Source organism: Phalangium opilio, unplaced genomic scaffold, assembly GCF_054372755.1.
Source record: "Phalangium opilio isolate 3A_F unplaced genomic scaffold, DU_Popi_V2 ptg000056l_1, whole genome shotgun sequence".
NCBI lineage: Eukaryota > Metazoa > Arthropoda > Arachnida > Opiliones > Phalangiidae > Phalangium > Phalangium opilio.
In genome coordinates, this window is record NW_028324175.1 from 3,500,667 (window position 1) to 3,522,154 (window position 21,488).

At 47.1% G+C, this 21,488-nt stretch overlaps 6 non-coding genes across 6 annotated transcripts; 1 reads left to right on the plus strand and 5 right to left on the minus strand.

Moving 5' to 3' along the window:
• Positions 1-1,135: 1,135 nt before the first annotated feature.
• Positions 1,136-1,208, plus strand: TRNAD-GUC (transfer RNA aspartic acid (anticodon GUC)). The gene has a single exon. It is a non-coding gene; the product is annotated as a tRNA-Asp (tRNA).
• A 6,813-nt stretch (positions 1,209-8,021) lies between these two features.
• TRNAD-GUC (transfer RNA aspartic acid (anticodon GUC)) lies at positions 8,022-8,094 on the minus strand. Its single transcript has one exon. It is a non-coding gene; the product is annotated as a tRNA-Asp (tRNA).
• A 219-nt stretch (positions 8,095-8,313) lies between these two features.
• Positions 8,314-8,386, minus strand: TRNAD-GUC (transfer RNA aspartic acid (anticodon GUC)). Its single transcript has one exon. It is a non-coding gene; the product is annotated as a tRNA-Asp (tRNA).
• A 1,540-nt stretch (positions 8,387-9,926) lies between these two features.
• TRNAD-GUC (transfer RNA aspartic acid (anticodon GUC)) lies at positions 9,927-9,999 on the minus strand. Its single transcript has one exon. It is a non-coding gene; the product is annotated as a tRNA-Asp (tRNA).
• Positions 10,000-11,246: 1,247 nt separating this feature from the next.
• TRNAD-GUC (transfer RNA aspartic acid (anticodon GUC)) lies at positions 11,247-11,319 on the minus strand. Its single transcript has one exon. It is a non-coding gene; the product is annotated as a tRNA-Asp (tRNA).
• Positions 11,320-15,497: 4,178 nt separating this feature from the next.
• On the minus strand, positions 15,498-15,570 carry TRNAT-GGU (transfer RNA threonine (anticodon GGU)). Its single transcript has one exon. It is a non-coding gene; the product is annotated as a tRNA-Thr (tRNA).
• Between the last annotated feature and the right edge of the window lie 5,918 nt (positions 15,571-21,488).

Here is a 21,488-nt window from a genome sequence, read left to right on the forward strand (position 1 = left end):
AATAGCTTGGTGGTTCGAGCCCACCCGGGAGCGGTGTTTTTGGATCTCAAATGTAACGTAAATAGCCAAAGTTTTTCTACAATATCTGACGACCATTTAATTTTTGGGCTTCCGTGGCGCAATGGTTAGTGCGTTCAGCTGTTAACCGAAAGGTTGGTGATTCGAGCCCAAACGAGAGAGGATTTGTGGGGTCTCAGATGTAGCGTGAAAAGTCGTAACTTTTCAACAATACCTGACAACCATTTAATTTTTGGGCGTCCGTGGCGCAATGGCTAGCGCGTTCGGCTGTTAACCGAAAGGTTGGTGGTTCGAGCCCATCCGGGAGCGGTGTTGTGACGTCTCAGATGTTACGTAAAATGTCAGAGTTTTTCCACAATACCTGACGAACATTTAATTTTTGGGCTTCCGTGGCGCAGTAATTAGCGCGTCCAGCTCTTAATCGAAAGGTTGGTGGTTTGAGCCCACCCGGAAGAGGTGTTGTGGGGTCTCAGATGTAGCGTTAAAAGTCAAAACTTTTCCACAATACGTGACAACCATTTAATTTCTGATCTTCCGTGGCTCAATGGTTAGCGCGTTCGGCTGTTAACCAATAGGTTGGTGGTTCGAGCCCACCCGGGAGCGGTGTTTTTGGATCTCAAATGTAACGTAAATAGCCAAAGTTTTTCCACAATACCTGACGACCATTTAATTTTTGGGCGTCCGTGGCGAATGGTTAGCGCGTTCGGCTGTTAACCGAAAGGTTGGTGGTTCGAGCCCATCCGGGAGCGGTGTTGTGAGGTCTCAGATGAGAAGTAAAAAGTCAAGGTTTTACCTCAATACCTGACGAAAATTTAATTTTTGGGCTTCAGTGGCGCAATGGTCAGCGCGTTCAGCTGTTAACCGAAAGGTTGGTGGTTCGAGCCCTCCCGGGAGCGGTGTTGTGACGTCTCAGATGTAACGTAAAATGTCAGAGTTTTTCCACAACACCTGACGAACATTTAACTTTTGGGCTTCTGTGGCGCAATGGTTAGCGCAAACAGCTGTTAATCGAAGGGTTGGTGGTTCGAGCCCGCCCGGAAGAGGTGTTGTGGGGTCTCAGATGTAACGTAAAATGTCAAAACTTTTCCACAATACGTGACAACCATTTAATTTCTGAGCTTCCGTGGCTCAATGGTTAGCGCGTTCGGCTGTCAATCGAAAGGTTGGTGGTTCGAGCCCATCCGGGAGCGGTGTTGTGAGGTCTCGGATGTGAAGTAAAAAGTCAAAGTTTTACCTCAATACCTGACGAAAATTTAATTTTTGGGCTTCAGTGGCGCAATGGTCAGCGCGTTCAGCTGTTAACCGAAAGGTTGGTGGTTCGAGCCCTCCCGGGAGCGGTGTTGTGACGTCTCAGATGTAACGTAAAATGTCAGAGTTTTTCCACAATACCTGACGAGCATTTAATTTTTGGGCTTCCGTGGCGCAATGGCTAGCGCGTTCGGCTGTTAACCGAAAGGTTGGTGGTTCGAGCCCATCCGGGAGCGGTGTTGTGACGTCTCAGATGTTACGTAAAATGTCAGAGTTTTTCCACAATACCTGACGAACATTTAATTTTTGGCCTTCCGTGGCGCAATAATTAGCGCGTCGAGCACTTAATCGAAAGGTTGGTGGTTCGAGCCCACCGGAAGAGGTGTTGTGGGGTCTCAGATGTAACGTAAAATGTCAGAGTTTTTCCACAATACCTGACGAACATTTAATTTTTGGGCTTCCGTGGCGCAATGGTTAGCGCGTTCAGCTGTTAATCGAAAGGTTGGTGGTTCGAGCCCACCCGGAAGAGGTGATGTGGGGTCTCAGATGTAGCGTAAAAAGTCAAAACTTTTCCACAATACGTGACAACCATTTAATTTCAGAGCTTCCGAGGCTCAATGGTTAGCGCGTTCGGCTGTTAATCGAAAGGTTGGTGGTTCGAGCCCATCCGGGAGAAGTGTTGTGACGTCTCAGATGTAACGTAAAATGTCGGAGTTTTTCCACAATACCTGACGAACATTTAATTTTTGGGCTTCAGTGGCGCAATGGTCAGCGCGTTCAGCTGTTAACCGAAAGGTTGGTGGTTCGAGCCCAAACGAGAGAGGTTTTGTGGGGTCTCAGATGTAGCTTGAAAAGTCGTAACTTTTCATCAATACCTGACAACCATTTAATTTCTGAGCTTCCGTGGCTCAATGGTTAGCGCGTTCGGCTATTAACCAATATTTTGGTGTCGAGCCCATCCGGGAGAAGTGTTGTGACGTCTCAGATGTAACGTAAAATGTCAGAGTTTTTCCACAATACCTGACGAACATTTAATTTTTGGGCTTCAGTGGCGCAATGGTCAGCGCGTTCAGCTGTTAACCGAAAGGTTGGTGGTTCGAGCCCAAACGAGAGAGGTTTTGTGGGGTCTCAGATGTAGCGTGAAAAGTCGTAACTTTTCAACAATACCTGACAACCATTTAATTTCTGAGCTTCCGTGGCTCAATGGTTAGCGCGTTCGGCTGTTAACCAATAGGTTGGTGGTTCGATCCCATCCGGGAGCGGTGTTGTGATGTCTCAGATGTAACGTAAAATGTCAGAGTTTTTCCACAATACCTGACGAACATTTATTTTTTGGGCTTCCGTGGCGCAATGGTTAGCGCGTTCAGCTGTTAATCGAAAGGTTGGTGGTTCGAGCCCACCCGGAAGAGGTGATGTGGGGTCTCAGATGTAGCGTAAAAAGCCAAAACTTTTCCACAATACGTGACAACCATTTAATTTCTGAGCTTCCGTGGCTCAATGGTTAGCGCGTTCGGCTGTTAATCGAAAGGTTGGTGGTTCGAGCCCATCCGGGAGCGGTGTTGTGAGGTCTCGGATGTGAAGTAAAAAGTCAAAGTTTTACCTCAATACCTGACGAGCATTTATTTTTTGGGCTTCCGTGGCGCAATGGTTAGCGCGTTCAGCTGTTAATCGAAAGGTTGGTGGTTCGAGCCCACCCGGGAGAGGTGTTGTGAGGTCTCAGATGTAGCGTGAAAAGTCAAACTTTTTCCATAATACGTGATAACCATTTATTTTCTGATCTTTCGTGGCTCAATGGTTAGCGCGTTCGGCTGTTAACCAATAGCTTGGTGGTTCGAGCCCACCCGGGAGCGGTGTTTTTGGATCTCAAATGTAACGTAAATAGCCAAAGTTTTTCTACAATACCTGACGACCATTTAATTTTTGGGCTTCCGTGGCGCAATGGTTAGTGCGTTCAGCTGTTAACCGAAAGGTTGGTGGTTCGAGCCCAAACGAGAGAGGTTTTGTGGGGTCTCAGATGTAGCGTGAAAAGTCGTAACTTTTCAACAATACCTGACAACCATTTAATTTCTGAGCTTCCGTGGCTCAATGGTTAGCGCGTTCGGCTGTTAACCAATAGGTTGGTGGTTCGATCCCATCCGGGAGCGGTGTTGTGATGTCTCAGATGTAACGTAAAATGTCAGAGTTTTTCCACAATACCTGACGAACATTTATTTTTTGGGCTTCCGTGGCGCAATGGTTAGCGCGTTCAGCTGTTAATCGAAAGGTTGGTGGTTCGAGCCCACCCGGAAGAGGTGATGTGGGGTCTCAGATGTAGCGTAAAAAGCCAAAACTTTTCCACAATACGTGACAACCATTTAATTTCTGAGCTTCCGTGGCTCAATGGTTAGCGCGTTCGGCTGTTAATCGAAAGGTTGGTGGTTCGAGCCCATCCGGGAGCGGTGTTGTGAGGTCTCGGATGTGAAGTAAAAAGTCAAAGTTTTACCTCAATACCTGACGAGCATTTATTTTTTGGGCTTCCGTGGCGCAATGGTTAGCGCGTTCAGCTGTTAATCGAAAGGTTGGTGGTTCGAGCCCACCCGGGAGAGGTGTTGTGAGGTCTCAGATGTAGCGTGAAAAGTCAAACTTTTTCCATAATACGTGATAACCATTTATTTTCTGATCTTTCGTGGCTCAATGGTTAGCGCGTTCGGCTGTTAACCAATAGCTTGGTGGTTCGAGCCCACCCGGGAGCGGTGTTTTTGGATCTCAAATGTAACGTAAATAGCCAAAGTTTTTCTACAATACCTGACGACCATTTAATTTTTGGGCTTCCGTGGCGCAATGGTTAGTGCGTTCAGCTGTTAACCGAAAGGTTGGTGGTTCGAGCCCAAACGAGAGAGGATTTGTGGGGTCTCAGATGTAGCGTGAAAAGTCGTAACTTTTCAACAATACCTGACGAAAATTTAATTTTTGGGCTTCAGTGGCGCAATGGTCAGCGCGTTCAGCTGTTAACCGAAAGGTTGGTGGTTCGAGCCCTCCCGGGAGCGGTGTTGTGACGTCTCAGATGTAACGTAAAATGTCAGAGTTTTTCCACAATACCTGACGAGCATTTAATTTTTGGGCTTCCGTGGCGCAATGGCTAGCGCGTTCGGCTGTTAATTGAAAGGTTGGTGGTTCGAGCCCACCCGGAAGAGGTGATGTGGGGTCTCAGATGTAGCGTAAAAAGTCAAAACTTTTCCACAATACGTGACAACCATTAAATTTCTGAGCTTCCGAGGCTCAATGGTTAGCGCGTTCGGCTGTTAATCGAAAGGTTGGTGGTTCGAGCCCATCCGGGAGCGGTGTTGTGAGGTCTCGGATGTGAAGTAAAAAGTCAAAGTTTTACCTCAATACCTGACGAAAATTTAATTTTTGGGCTTCAGTGGCGCAATGGTTAGCGCGTTCGGCTATTAACCAATAGGTTGGTGGTTCGAGCCCATCCGGGAGAAGTGTTGTGACGTCTCAGATGTAACGTAAAATGTCGGAGTTTTTCCACAATACCTGACGAACATTTAATTTTTGGGCTTCAGTGGCGCAATGGTCAGCGCGTTCAGCTGTTAACCGAAAGGTTGGTGGTTCGAGCCCAAACGAGAGAGGTTTTGTGGGGTCTCAGATGTAGCTTGAAAAGTCGTAACTTTTCATCAATACCTGACAACCATTTAATTTCTGAGCTTCCGTGGCTCAATGGTTAGCGCGTTCGGCTATTAACCAATATTTTGGTGTCGAGCCCATCCGGGAGAAGTGTTGTGACGTCTCAGATGTAACGTAAAATGTCAGAGTTTTTCCACAATACCTGACGAACATTTAATTTTTGGGCTTCAGTGGCGCAATGGTCAGCGCGTTCAGCTGTTAACCGAAAGGTTGGTGGTTCGAGCCCAAACGAGAGAGGTTTTGTGGGGTCTCAGATGTAGCGTGAAAAGTCGTAACTTTTCAACAATACCTGACAACCATTTAATTTCTGAGCTTCCGTGGCTCAATGGTTAGCGCGTTCGGCTGTTAACCAATAGGTTGGTGATTCGATCCCATCCGGGAGCGGTGTTGTGATGTCTCAGATGTAACGTAAAATGTCAGAGTTTTTCCACAATACCTGACGAACATTTATTTTTTGGGCTTCCGTGGCGCAATGGTTAGCGCGTTCAGCTGTTAATCGAAAGGTTGGTGGTTCGAGCCCACCCGGAAGAGGTGATGTGGGGTCTCAGATGTAGCGTAAAAAGCCAAAACTTTTCCACAATACGTGACAACCATTTAATTTCTGAGCTTCCGTGGCTCAATGGTTAGCGCGTTCGGCTGTTAATCGAAAGGTTGGTGGTTCGAGCCCATCCGGGAGCGGTGTTGTGAGGTCTCGGATGTGAAGTAAAAAGTCAAAGTTTTACCTCAATACCTGACGAGCATTTATTTTTTGGGCTTCCGTGGCGCAATGGTTAGCGCGTTCAGCTGTTAATCGAAAGGTTGGTGGTTCGAGCCCACCCGGGAGAGGTGTTGTGAGGTCTCAGATGTAGCGTGAAAAGTCAAACTTTTTCCATAATACGTGATAACCATTTATTTTCTGATCTTTCGTGGCTCAATGGTTAGCGCGTTCGGCTGTTAACCAATAGCTTGGTGGTTCGAGCCCACCCGGGAGCGGTGTTTTTGGATCTCAAATGTAACGTAAATAGCCAAAGTTTTTCTACAATACCTGACGACCATTTAATTTTTGGGCTTCCGTGGCGCAATGGTTAGTGCGTTCAGCTGTTAACCGAAAGGTTGGTGGTTCGAGCCCAAACGAGAGAGGATTTGTGGGGTCTCAGATGTAGCGTGAAAAGTCGTAACTTTTCAACAATACCTGACGAAAATTTAATTTTTGGGCTTCAGTGGCACAATGGTCAGCGCGTTCAGCTGTTAACCGAAAGGTTGGTGGTTCGAGCCCTCCCGGGAGCGGTGTTGTGACGTCTCAGATGTAACGTAAAATGTCAGAGTTTTTCCACAATACCTGACGAGCATTTAATTTTTGGGCTTCCGTGGCGCAATAATTAGCGCGTCGAGCACTTAATCGAAAGGTTGGTGGTTCGAGCCCACCGGAAGAGGTGTTGTGGGGTCTCAGATGTAACGTAAAATGTCAGAGTTTTTCCACAATACCTGACGAACATTTAATTTTTGGGCTTCCGTGGCGCAATGGTTAGCGCGTTCAGCTGTTAATCGAAAGGTTGGTGGTTCGAGCCCACCCGGAAGAGGTGATGTGGGGTCTCAGATGTAGCGTAAAAAGTCAAAACTTTTCCACAATACGTGACAACCATTTAATTTCTGAGCTTCCGAAGCTCAATGGTTAGCGCGTTCGGCTGTTAATCGAAAGGTTGGTGGTTCGAGCCCATCCGGGAGCGGTGTTGTGAGGTCTCGGATGTGAAGTAAAAAGTCAAAGTTTTACCTCAATACCTGACGAAAATTTAATTTTTGGGCTTCAGTGGCGCAATGGTTAGCGCGTTCGGCTATTAACCAATAGGTTGGTGGTTCGAGCCCATCCGGGAGAAGTGTTGTGACGTCTCAGATGTAACGTAAAATGTCGGAGTTTTTCCACAATACCTGACGAACATTTAATTTTTGGGCTTCAGTGGCGCAATGGTCAGCGCATTCAGCTGTTAACCGAAAGGTTGGTGGTTCGAGCCCAAACGAGAGAGGTTTTGTGGGGTCTCAGATGTAGCTTGAAAAGTCGTAACTTTTCATCAATACCTGACAACCATTTAATTTCTGAGCTTCCGTGGCTCAATGGTTAGCGCGTTCGGCTATTAACCAATATTTTGGTGTCGAGCCCATCCGGGAGAAGTGTTGTGACGTCTCAGATGTAACGTAAAATGTCAGAGTTTTTCCACAATACCTGACGAACATTTAATTTTTGGGCTTCAGTGGCGCAATGGTCAGCGCGTTCAGCTGTTAACCAAAAGGTTGGTGGTTCGAGCCCAAACGAGAGAGGTTTTGTGGGGTCTCAGATGTAGCGTGAAAAGTCGTAACTTTTCAACAATAACTGACAACCATTTAATTTCTGAGCTTCCGTGGCTCAATGGTTAGCGCGATCGGCTGTTAACCAATAGGTTGGTGGTTCGATCCCATCCGGGAGCGGTGTTGTGATGTCTCAGATGTAACGTAAAATGTCAGAGTTTTTCCACAATACCTGACGAACATTTATTTTTTGGGCTCGAACCACCAACCTTTCGATTAAGTGCTCGACGCGCTAATTATTGCGCCACGGAAGCTCAGAAATTAAATGGTTGTCACGTATTGTGGAAAAGTTACGACTTTTCACGCTACATCTGAGACCCCACAAAACCTCTCTTTTGGGCTCGAACCACCAACCTTTCGGTTAACAGCTGAACGCGCTAACCATTGCGCCACGGAAGCCCAAAAAATAAATGGTCGTCAGGTATTGTGGAAAAACTTTGGCTATTTACGTTACATTTGAGATCCAAAAACACCGCTCCCGGGTGGGCTCGAACCACCAAGCTAATGGTTAACAGCCGAACGCGCTAACCATTGAGCCACGAAAGATCAGAAAATAAATGGTTATCACGTATTATGGAAAAAGTTTGACTTTTCACGCTACATCTGAGACCTCACAACACCTCTCCCGGGTGGGCTCGAACCACCAACCTTTCTGTTAACAGCTGAACGCGCTGACCATTGCGCCACTGAAGCCCAAAAATTAAATTTTCGTCAGGTATTGAGGTAAAACTTTGACTTTTTACTTCACATCCGAGACCTCACAACACCGCTCCCGGAAGGGCTCGAACCACCAACCTTTCGATTGACAGCCGAACGCGCTAACCATTGAGCCACGGAAGCTCAGAAATTAAATGGTTGTCAGGTTTTGTTGAAAAGTTACGACTTTTCACGCTACATCTGAGACCCCACAAAACCTCTCTTTAGGGCTCGAACCACCAACCTTTCGATTAACAGCTGAACGCGCTAACCATTGCGCCACGGAAGCCCAAAAATTAAATTTTCGTCAGGTATTGAGGTAAAACTTTGACTTTTTACTTCACATCCGAGACCTCACAACACCGCTCCCGGATGGGCTCGAACCACCAACCTTTCGATTGACAGCCGAACGCGCTAACCATTGAGCCACGGAAGCTCAGAAATTAAATGGTTGTCACGTATTGTGGAAAAGTTTTGACTTTTTACGTTACATCTGAGACCCCACAACACCTCTTCCGGGCGGGCTCGAACCACCAACCCTTCGATTAACAGCTGAACGCGCTAACCATTGCGCCACGGAAGTCCAAAAGTTAAATGTTCGTCAGGTATTGTGAAAAAACTCTGACATTTTACGTTACATCTGAGACCCCACAACACCTCTTCCGGTGGGCTCGAACCACCAACCTTTCGATTAAGTGCTCGACGCGCTAATTATTGCGCCACGGAAGCTCAGAAATTAAATGGTTGTCACGTATTGTGGAAAAGTTACGACTTTTCACGCTACATCTGAGACCCCACAAAACCTCTCTTTTGGGCTCGAACCACCAACCTTTCGGTTAACAGCTGAACGCGCTAACCATTGCGCCACGGAAGCCCAAAAATTAAATGGTCGTCAGGTATTGTGGAAAAACTTTGGCTATTTACGTTACATTTGAGATCCAAAAACCCCGCTCCCGGGTGGGCTCGAACCACCAAGCTAATGGTTAACAGCCGAACGCGCTAACCATTGAGCCACGAAAGATCAGAAAATAAATGGTTATCACGTATTATGGAAAAAGTTTGACTTTTCACGCTACATCTGAGACCTCACAACACCTCTCCGGGGTGGGCTCGAACCACCAACCTTTCGTTTAACAGCTGAACGCGCTAACCATTGCGCCACGGAAGCCCAAAAAATAAATGCTCGTCAGGTATTGAGGTAAAACTTTGACTTTTTACTTCACATCCGAGACCTCACAACACCGCTCCCGGATGGGCTCGAACCACCAACCTTTCGATTAACAGCCGAACGCGCTAACCATTGAGCCACGGAAGCTCAGAAATTAAATGGTTGTCACGTATTGTGGAAAAGTTTTGACTTTTTACGCTACATCTGAGACCCCACATCACCTCTTCCGGGTGGGCTCGAACCACCAACCTTTCGATTAACAGCTGAACGCGCTAACCATTGCGCCACGGAAGCCCAAAAATTAAATGTTCGTCAGGTATTGTGGAAAAACTCTGACATTTTACGTTACATCTGAGACCCCACAACACCTCTACCGGTGGGCTCGAACCACCAACCTTTCGATTAAGTGCTCGACGCGCTAATTATTGCGCCACGGAAGGCCAAAAATTAAATGTTCGTCAGGTATTGTGGAAAAACTCTGACATTTTACGTAACATCTGAGACGTCACAACACCGCTCCCGGATGGGCTCGAACCACCAACCTTTCGGTTAACAGCCGAACGCGCTAGCCATTGCGCCACGGAAGCCCAATAGTTACATGCTCGTCAGGTATTGTGGAAAAACTCTGACATTTTACGTTACATCTGAGACGTCACAACACCGCTCCCGGGAGGGCTCGAACCACCAACCTTTCGGTTAACAGCTGAACGCGCTGACCATTGCGCCACTGAAGCCCAAAAATTAAATTTTCGTCAGGTATTGAGGTAAAACTTTGACTTTTTACTTCACATCCGAGACCTCACAACACCGCTCCCGGATGGGCTCGAACCACCAACCTTTCGATTGACAGCCGAACGCGCTAACCATTGAGCCACGGAAGCTCATAAATTAAATGGTTGTCAGGTTTTGTTGAAAAGTTACGACTTTTCACGCTACATCTGAGACCCCACAAAACCTCTCTTTAGGGCTCGAACCACCAACCTTTCGGTTAACAGCTGAACGCGCTAACCATTGCGCCACGGAAGCCCAAAAATTAAATGGTCGTCAGGTATTGTGGAAAAACTTTGGCTATTTACGTTACATTTGAGATCCAAAAACACCGCTCCCGGGTGGGCTCGAACCACCAAGCTAATGGTTAACAGCCGAACGCCCTAACCATTGAGCCACGAAAGATCAGAAAATAAATGGTTATCACGTATTATGGAAAAAGTTTGACTTTTCACGCTACATCTGAGACCTCACAACACCTCTCCGGGGTGGGCTCGAACCACCAACCTTTCGATTAACAGCTGAACGCGCTAACCATTGCGCCACGGAAGCCCAAAAAATAAATGCTCGTCAGGTATTGAGGTAAAACTTTGACTTTTTACTTCACATCCGAGACCTCACAACACCGCTCCCGGATGGGCTCGAACCACCAACCTTTCGATTAACAGCCGAACGCGCTAACCATTGAGCCACGGAAGCTCAGAAATTAAATGGTTGTCACGTATTGTGGAAAAGTTTTGACTTTTTACGCTACATCTGAGACCCCACATCACCTCTTCCGGGTGGGCTCGAACCACCAACCTTTCGATTAACAGCTGAACGCGCTAACCATTGCGCCACGGAAGCCCAAAAATTAAATGTTCGTCAGGTATTGTGGAAAAACTCTGACATTTTACGTTACATCTGAGACCCCACAACACCTCTTCCGGTGGGCTCGAACCACCAACCTTTCGATTAAGTGCTCGACGCGCTAATTATTGCGCCACGGAAGGCCAAAAATTAAATGTTCGTCAGGTATTGTGGAAAAACTCTGACATTTTACGTAACATCTGAGACGTCACAACACCGCTCCCGGATGGGCTCGAACCACCAACCTTTCGGTTAACAGCCGAACGCGCTAGCCATTGCGCCACGGAAGCCCAATAGTTAAATGCTCGTCAGGTATTGTGGAAAAACTCTGACATTTTACGTTACATCTGAGACGTCACAACACCGCTCCCGGGAGGGCTCGAACCACCAACCTTTCGGTTAACAGCTGAACGCGCTGACCATTGCGCCACTGAAGCCCAAAAATTAAATTTTCGTCAGGTATTGAGGTAAAACTTTGACTTTTTACTTCACATCCGAGACCTCACAACACCACTCCCGGATGGGCTCGAACCACCAACCTTTCGATTGACAGCCGAACGCGCTAACCATTGAGCCACGGAAGCTCAGAAATTAAATGGTTGTCAGGTTTTGTTGAAAAGTTACGACTTTTCACGCTACATCTGAGACCCCACAAAACCTCTCTTTAGGGCTCGAACCACCAACCTTTCGGTTAACAGCTGAACGCGCTGACCATTGCGCCACTGAAGCCCAAAAATTAAATGTTCGTCAGGTATTGTGGAAAAACTCCGACATTTTACGTTACATCTGAGACGTCACAACACTTCTCCCTGATGGGCTCGAACCACCAACCTATTGGTTAATAGCCGAACGCGCTAACCATTGCGCCACTGAAGCCCAAAAATTAAATTTTCGTCAGGTATTGAGGTAAAACTTTGACTTTTTACTTCACATCTGAGGCCTCACAACACCGCTCCCGAATGGGCTCGAACCACCAACCTTTCGGTTAACAGCCGAACGCGCTAACCATTGCGCCACGGACGCCCAAAAAAAATGGTCGTCAGGTATTGCGGAAAAACTTTGGCTATTTACGTTACATTTGAGATCCAAAAACACCGCTCCCGGGTGGGCTCGAACCACCAAGCTATTGGTTAACAGCCGAACGCGCTAACCATTGAGCCACGAAAGATCAGAAAATAAATGGTTATCACGTATTATGGAAAAAGTTTGACTTTTCACGCTTCATCTGAGACCTCACAACACCTCTCCCGGGTGGGCTCGAATACCAACCTTTCGATTAACAGCTGAACGCGCTAACCATTGCGCCACGGAAGCCCAAAAATTAAATGCTCGTCAGGTATTGTGGAAAAACTCTGACATTTTACGTTACATCTGAGACGTCACAACACAGCTCCCGGGAGGGCTCGAACCACCAACCTTTCGGTTAACAGCTGAACGCGCTGACCATTGCGCCACTGAAGCCCAAAAATTAAATTTTCGTCAGGTATTGAGGTAAAACCTTGTCTTTTTACTTCACATCTGAGACCTCACAACACCGCTCCCGGATGGGCTCGAACCACCAACCTTTCGGTTAACAGCCGAACGCGCTAACCATTCGCCACGGACGCCCAAAAATTAAATGGTCGTCAGGTATTGTGGAAAAACTTTGGCTATTTACGTTACATTTGAGATCCAAAAACACCGCTCCCGGGTGGGCTCGAACCACCAACCTATTGGTTAACAGCCGAACGCGCTAACCATTGAGCCACGGAAGCTCAGAAATTAAATGGTTGTCAGGTATTGATGAAAAGTTACGACTTTTCAAGCTACATCTGAGACCCCACAAAACCTCTCTCGTTTGGGCTCGAACCACCAACCTTTCGGTTAACAGCTGAACGCGCTGACCATTGCGCCACTGAAGCCCAAAAATTAAATGTTCGTCAGGTATTGTGGAAAAACTCCGACATTTTACGTTACATCTGAGACGTCACAACACTTCTCCCTGATGGGCTCGAACCACCAACCTATTGGTTAATAGCCGAACGCGCTAACCATTGCGCCACTGAAGCCCAAAAATTAAATTTTCGTCAGGTATTGAGGTAAAACTTTGACTTTTTACTTCACATCTGAGGCCTCACAACACCGCTCCCGAATGGGCTCGAACCACCAACCTTTCGGTTAACAGCCGAACGCGCTAACCATTGCGCCACGGACGCCCAAAAAAAATGGTCGTCAGGTATTGCGGAAAAACTTTGGCTATTTACGTTACATTTGAGATCCAAAAACACCGCTCCCGGGTGGGCTCGAACCACCAAGCTATTGGTTAACAGCCGAACGCGCTAACCATTGAGCCACGAAAGATCAGAAAATAAATGGTTATCACGTATTATGGAAAAAGTTTGACTTTTCACGCTTCATCTGAGACCTCACAACACCTCTCCCGGGTGGGCTCGAATACCAACCTTTCGATTAACAGCTGAACGCGCTAACCATTGCGCCACGGAAGCCCAAAAATTAAATGCTCGTCAGGTATTGTGGAAAAACTCTGACATTTTACGTTACATCTGAGACGTCACAACACAGCTCCCGGGAGGGCTCGAACCACCAACCTTTCGGTTAACAGCTGAACGCGCTGACCATTGCGCCACTGAAGCCCAAAAATTAAATTTTCGTCAGGTATTGAGGTAAAACCTTGTCTTTTTACTTCACATCTGAGACCTCACAACACCGCTCCCGGATGGGCTCGAACCACCAACCTTTCGGTTAACAGCCGAACGCGCTAACCATTCGCCACGGACGCCCAAAAATTAAATGGTCGTCAGGTATTGTGGAAAAACTTTGGCTATTTACGTTACATTTGAGATCCAAAAACACCGCTCCCGGGTGGGCTCGAACCACCAACCTATTGGTTAACAGCCGAACGCGCTAACCATTGAGCCACGGAAGATCAGAAATTAAACGGTTGTCACGTATTGTGGAAAAGTTTTGACTTTTAACGCTACATCTGAGACCCCACAACACCTCTTCCGGGTGGGCTCGAACCACCAACCTTTCGATTTAGTGCTCGACGCGCTAATTATTGCGCCACGGAAGGCCAAAAATTAAATGTTCGTCAGGTATTGTGGAAAAACTCTGACATTTTACGTAACATCTGAGACGTCACAACACCGCTCCCGGATGGGCTCGAACCACCAACCTTTCGGTTAACAGCCGAACGCGCTAGCCATTGCGCCACGGACGCCCAAAAATTAAATGGTTGTCAGGTTTTGTTGAAAAGTTACGACTTTTCACGCTACATCTGAGACCCCACAAAACCTCTCTTTTGGGCTCGAACCACCAACCTTTCGGTTAACAGCTGAACGCGCTAACCATTGCGCCACGGAAGCCCAAAAATTAAATGGTCGTCAGGTATTGTGGAAAAACTTTGGCCATTTACGTTACATTTGAGATACAAAAACACCGCTCCCGTGTGGGCTCGAACCACCAAGCTATTGGTTAACAGCCGAACGCGCTAACCATTGAGCCACGAAAGATCAGAAAATAAATGGTTATCACGTATTATGGAAAAAGTTTGACTTTTCACGCTACATCTGAGACCTCACAACACCTCTCCCGGGTGGGCTCGAACCACCAACCTTTCGATTAACAGCTGAACGCGCTAACCATTGCGCCACGGAAGCCCAAAAAATAAATGCTCGTCAGGTATTGAGGTAAAACTTTGACTTTTTACTTCACATCCGAGACCTCACAACACCGCTCCCGGATGGGCTCGAACCACCAACCTTTCGATTAACAGCCGAACGCGCTAACCATTGAGCCACGGATGCTCAGAAATTAAATGTTTGTCACGTATTGTGGAAAAGTTTTGGCTTTTTACGCTACATCTGAGACCCCACATCACCTCTTCCGGGTGGGCTCGAACCACCAACCTTTCGATTAACAGCTGAACGCGCTAACCATTGCGCCACGGAAGCCCAAAAAATAAATGTTCGTCAGGTATTGTGGAAAAACTCTGACATTTTACGTTACATCTGAGACATCACAACACCGCTCCCGGATGGGATCGAACCACCAACCTATTGGTTAACAGCCGAACGCGCTAACCATTGCGCCACGGAAGCTCAAAAATTAAATGGTCGTCAGGTATTGTGGAAAAACCGTGACTTTTTACGTCACATCTAAGACCTCACAACACCGCTCCCGGATGGGCTCGAACTACCAAACTATTGGTTAACAGCCGAACGCGCTAACCATTGAGCCACGGAAGCTCAGAAATTAAATGGTCGTCAGGTATTGTGGAAAAACTTTGGCTTTCTACGTTACATTTGAGATCCCACAACACCGCTCCCGGGTGGGCTCGAACCACCAACCTATTGGCTAACAGCCGAACGCGCTAAACATTGAGCCACGGAAGCTCAGAAATTAAACCGTTGTCACGTATTGTGGAAAAGTTTTGACTTTTTACGCTACATCTGAGACCCCACAACACCTCTCCCGGGTGGGCTCGAACCACCAACCTTTCGATTAACAGAAGAACGCGCTAACCATTGCGCCACGGAAGCTCATAAATTAAATGGTCATCAGGTATTGTGGAAAAACCTTGACTTTTTACGTCACATCTGAGACCTCACAACACCGCTCCCGAAAGGGCTCAAACCACCAGTCTTTTGAATAACAGCTGAACGCGCTAACCATTGCGCCCCGGAAGCTCAGAAATTAAATGGTCGTCAGGTATTCTGGAAAAACTTTGGCTTTCTACGTTACATTCGTGATCCCACAACACCGCTCCCGGGTGGGCTTGAACCACCAACCTTTCGGTTACCAGCCGAACGCGCTAACCATTGCGCCACGGAAGCCCAAAAATTAAATGGTCGTCAGGTATTGTGGAAAAACTTTGGCTTTCTACGTTACATGTGAGATCCCACAACACCGCTCCCGGGTGGCCTCGAACCACCAACCTATTGGTTAACAGCCGAACGCGCTAACTATTGAGCCACGGAAGCCCAAAAATTAAATGGTCGTCAGGTATTGTGGAAAAACCTTGACTTTTTACGTAACATCTGAGACGTCACAACACCGCTCCCGGATGGGCTTGAACCACCAACCTTTCGGTTAACAGCCGAACGCGCTAACCATTGCGCCACGGAAGCCCAAAAATTAAATGGTCGTCAGGTATTGTGGAAAAACTTTGGCTTTCTACGTTACATTCGAGATCCCACAACACCGCTCCCGGGTATGCTTGAAGCACCAACCTATTGGCTAACAGCCGAACGCGCTAACCATTGAGCCACGGAAGCTCAGAAATTAAATGGTTGTCAGGTATTGTGGAAAAACTTTGGCTTTCTACGTTACATTTGAGACCCCACAACCACCAACCTTTCGATTAACAGCTGAACGCGCTAACCATTGAGCCACGGAAGCTCAGAAATTAAATGGTTGTCACGTATTGTGGAAAAGTTTTGGCTTTCTACGTTACATTTGAGATCCCACAACACCGCTCCCGCGTGGGCTCGAACCACCAACCTATGGGTCAACAGCAGAACGCGCTAACAATTGCGCCACGGAAGCCCAAAAATTAAATGCTCGTCAGGTTTTGCGTAAAAACCTTGACTTTTTACGACACATCTAAGACCTCACAACACCGCTCCCGGATGAGCTCGAACCACCAACCTATTGGTTAACAGCCGAACGCGCTAACCATTGAGCCACGGAAGCTCAGAAATTAAATGATTGTCACGTATTGTGGATAAGTTTTGACTTTTTACGCTACATATGAGATCCCACAACACCGCTCCCGGGTGGGCTCGAACCACCAACCTATTGGTTAACAGCCGAACGCGCTAATCATTGAGCCACGGAAGCCCAGAAATTAAATGGTTGTCACGTATTGTGGAAAAGTTTTGACTTATTACGTTACATCTGATACCCTACAACACCTCTCCCGGTTGGGATCGAACCACCAACCTTTCGGTTAACAGCCGAACGCGCTAACCATTGCCCCAAGGAAGCCCAAAAATTCAATGTTCGACTGGTATTGTGGAAAAACTCTGACATTTTATGTTACATTTGAGACGTCACAACACCGCTCCCGGGAGAGCTCAAACCACCAGTCTTTTGAATAGCAGCTGAACGCGCTAACCATTGCGCCACGGAAGCCCAAAAATTAAATGGTCGTCAGGTATTTTGGAAAAATCTTGACTTTAAACGTCACATCTGAGACGTCACAATACCGCTCCCGGATGGGGTCGAACCACCAACCTATTGGTTAACAGCCGAACGCGCTAACCATTGAGCCACGGAAGCCCAAAGTTAAATGCTCGTCAGGTATTGTGTAAAAACCTTGACTTTTTACGTCACATCTGAGACCTCACAACACCGCTCCCGGATGGGCTCGAACCACCAACCTATTGGTTAACAGCCAAACGCGCTAACGATTGAGCCACGGAAGCTCAGAAATTATATGGTTGTCACGTATTGTGGAAATGTTTTGACTTTTTACGCTACATCTGAGACCCCACAACACCTCTCCCGGGTGGGCTCGAACCTTCAACCTTTCGATTAACAGCTGAACGCGCTAATCATTGCGCCACGGAAGCCCAAAAATTAAATGTTCGTCAGGTATTGTGGAAAAACTCTGACATTTTACGTTACATCTGAGACGTCACAACACCGCTCCCGGATGGGCTCGAACATTAACCTTTCGGTTAACAGCTGAACGCGCTGACCATTGCGCCACGGAAGCCCAAAAATTAAATGGTCGTCAGGTATTGAGGAAAAATTTTGGCTTTCAACGTTACATTTGAGACCCCAAAACACCGCTCCCGGGTGGGCTCGAACCACCAACCTATTTGTTAACAGCCGAATTCGCTAACCATTGAGCCACGGAAGCTCAGAATTTAAATGGTCGTCAGGTGTTGTGGAAAAAACCTTGACTTTTTACTTCACATCTGATACGTCACAACACCGCTCCCGGATGGGCTCGAACCACACACCTATTGGTTAACAGCCGAACGCGCTAACCTTTGAGCCACGGAAGCTCAGAAATTAAATGGTTGTCAGGTATTGTAGATAAGTTAAGACTTTTTACGTTACATCTGAGACCCTACAACACCTCTCCCGGGTGGGCTCGAACCACCAACCTATTGGTTAACATCCGAACGCGCTAACCATTGCGCCACGGAAGCCCAAAATTTAAATGGTCGTCAGGTGTTGTGGAAAAAACCTTGACTTTTTACATCACATCTGAGACGTCACAACACCGCTCCCGGATGGGCTGGAACCACACACCTATTAGTTAACAGCCGAACGCGCTAACCTTTGAGCCACGGAAGCTCACAAATTAAATGGTTGTCAGGTATTGTAGATAAGTTATGACTTTTTACGTTACATCTGAGACCCTACAACACCTCTTCCGGTTGGGCACGAACCACCAACCTTTGGGTTAACAGCCGAACGCACTAACAATTGCGCCAAGGAAGCCCAAAAATTTAATGGTCGTCAGGTATTGTGGCAAAACTTTGGCTTTCTACGTTACATTTGAGATCCCACACCACCGCTCCCGGGTGGGCTCGAACCACCAACGTATTGGTTAACAGCCGAACGCGCTAACCATTGAGCCACGGAATCTCAGAAATTAAATGGTTGTCACGTATTGTGGATAAGTTTTGACTTTTTACACTACATCTGAGACCCCACAACACCTCTTCCGGGTGGGCTTGAACCACCAGCCTTTCGATTAACAGTTGAACGCGCTAATAATTGCGCCAAGGAAGCCCAAAAATTAAATGTTCGTCAGGTATTGTGGAAAAACTCTGACATTTTACGTTACATCTGAGACGCCACAACACCGCTCCCGGATGGGCACGAACCACCAACCTTTAGGTTAAGAGCCGAACGCGCAAACCATTGAGCCACGGAAGCCCAAAAATTAAATGCTCGTCAGGTATTGTGTAAAAACCTTGACTTTTTGCGTCACATCTGAGACCTCACAACACCGCTCCCTGATGGGCTCGAACAACCAACCTATTGGTTAACAGCCGAACGCGCTAACCATTGCGCCACGGAAGCCCAAAAGTTAAATGCTCGTCAGGTATTGTGTAAAAACCTTGACTTTTTACGTCACATCTGAGACCTCACAACACCGCTCCCGGATGGGCTCGAACAACCAACCTATTGGTTAACAGCCGAACGCGCTAACCATTGCGCCACGGAAGCCCAAAAATTAAATGTTCGTCAGGTATTGTGGAAAAACTCTGACATTTTACGTTACATCTAAGACCTCACAACACCGCTCCCGGATGGGCTCGAACCACCAACCTATTGGTTAACAGCCGAACGCGCTAACCATTGAGCCACGGAAGCTCAGAGATTAAATGGTTGTCAGGTATTGTGGATAAGTTATGACTTATTACGTTACATCTGAGACCCTACAACACCTCTCACGGTTGGGCTCGAACCACCAACCTTTCGGTTAACAGCCGAACGCGCTAACCATTGCGCCAAGGAAGCCCAAAAAATAAATGGTCGTCAGGTATTGTGGAAAAACTTTGTCTTTCTACGTTACATTTGAGATCCCACAACACCGCTCCCGGGTGGGCTCGAACCACCACCCTATTAGTTAAAAGCTGAACGCGCTAACCATTCAGCCACGGAAGCTCAGAAATTAAATGGTTGTCACGTATTATGGAAAAGTTTTGACTTTTTACGCTACATCTGAGACCCCACAACACCTCTCCCGGTTGGGCTCGAACCACCAACCTTTCGGTTAACAGCCGAACGCGCTAACCATTGCGCCATGGAAGCCCAAAAATTAAATGTTCGTCAGGTATTGTGGAAAAACCTTGACTTTTTACGTCACTTCTGAGACCTCACAACACCGCTCCCGGATGGGCTCGAACCACCAACCTATTGGTTAACATCCGAACGCGCTAACCATTGAGCCACGGAAGCTCAGAATTTAAATGGTCGTCAGGTGTTGTGGAAAAAACCTTGACTTTTTACTTCACATCTGATACGTCACAACACCGCTCCCGGATGGGCTCGAACCACACACCTATTGGTTAACAGCCGAACGCGCTAACCTTTGAGCCACGGAAGCTCAGAAATTAAATGGTTGTCAGGTATTGTAGATAAGTTAAGACTTTTTACGTTACATCTGAGACCCTACAACACCTCTCCCGGGTGGGCTCGAACCTTCAACCTTTCGATTAACAGCTGAACGCGCTAATCATTGCGCCACGGAAGCCCAAAAATTAAATGTTCGTCAGGTATTGTGAAAAACTCTGACATTTTACGTCACATCTGAGACCTCACAACACCTCTCCCGGTTGGGCTCGAACCACCAACCTTTCGGTTAACAGCCGAACGCGCTAACCATTGCGCCATGGAAGCCCAAAAATTAAATGTTCGTCAGGTATTGTGGAAAAACCTTGACTTTTTACGTCACTTCTGAGACCTCACAACACCGCTCCCGGATGGGCTCGAACCACCAACCTATTGGTTAACATCCGAACGCGCTAACCATTGAGCCACGGAAGCTCAGAATTTAAATGGTCGTCAGGTGTTGTGGAAAAAACCTTGACTTTTTACATCACATCTGAGACGTCACAACACCGCTCCCGGATGGGCTGGAACCACACACCTATTAGTTAACAGCCGAACGCGCTAACCTTTGAGCCACGGAAGCTCACAAATTAAATGGTTGTCAGGTATTGTAGATAAGTTATGACTTTTTACGTTACATCTGAGACCCTACAACACCTCTTCCGATTGGGCACGAACCACCAACCTTTGGGTTAACAGCCGAACGCACTAACAATTGCGCCAAGGAAGCCCAAAAATTTAATGGTCGTCAGGTATTGTGGCAAAACTTGGGCTTTCTACGTTACATTTGAGATCCCACACCACCGCTCCCGGGTGGGCTCGAACCACCAACGTATTGGTTAACAGCCGAACGCGCTAACCATTGAGCCACGGAATCTCAGAAATTAAATGGTTGTCACGTATTGTGGATAAGTTTTGACTTTTTACGCTACATCTGAGACCCCACAACACCTCTTCCGGCTGGGCACGAACCACCAACCTTTGGGTTAACAGCCGAACGCACTAACAATTGCGCCACGGAAGCCCAAAAATTAAATGCTCGTCAGGTATTGTGGAAAAACTCTGACATTTTACGTTACATCTGAGACGTCACAACACCGCTCCCGGGAGGGCTCGAACCACCAACCTTTCGGTTAACAGCTGAAAATTAAAAATCGAGGTACATTTTTATTTATTGTCCTGACGAACATTTAATTTTTGGGCTTCCGTGGCTCAATGTTAGCGCGTTCGGCTGTTAATCGAAAGGTTGGTGGTTCGAGCCCATCCGGGAGCGGTGTTGTGAGGTCTCAGATGTAGCGTGAAAAGTCAAACTTTTTCCATAATACGTGATAACCATTTATTTTCTGAGCTTCCGTGGCTCAATGGTTAGCGCGTTCGGCTGTTAAGCAATAGGTTGGTGGTTCGAGCCCACCCGGGAGCGGTGTTTTGGGATCTCAAATGTAACGTAAATAGCCAAAGTTTTTCCACAATACCTGACGACCATTTCATTTTTGGGCTTCCTTGGCGCATTGGTTAGCGCGTTCGGCTGTTAACCGAAAGGATGGTGGTTCGAGCCCACCTGGGAGAGGTGTTGTAGGGTCTCAGATGTAACGTGAAAAGTCATAACTTATCCACAAAACCTAACAACCATTTAATTTCTGAGCTTCTGTGGCTCAATGGTTAGCGCGTTCGG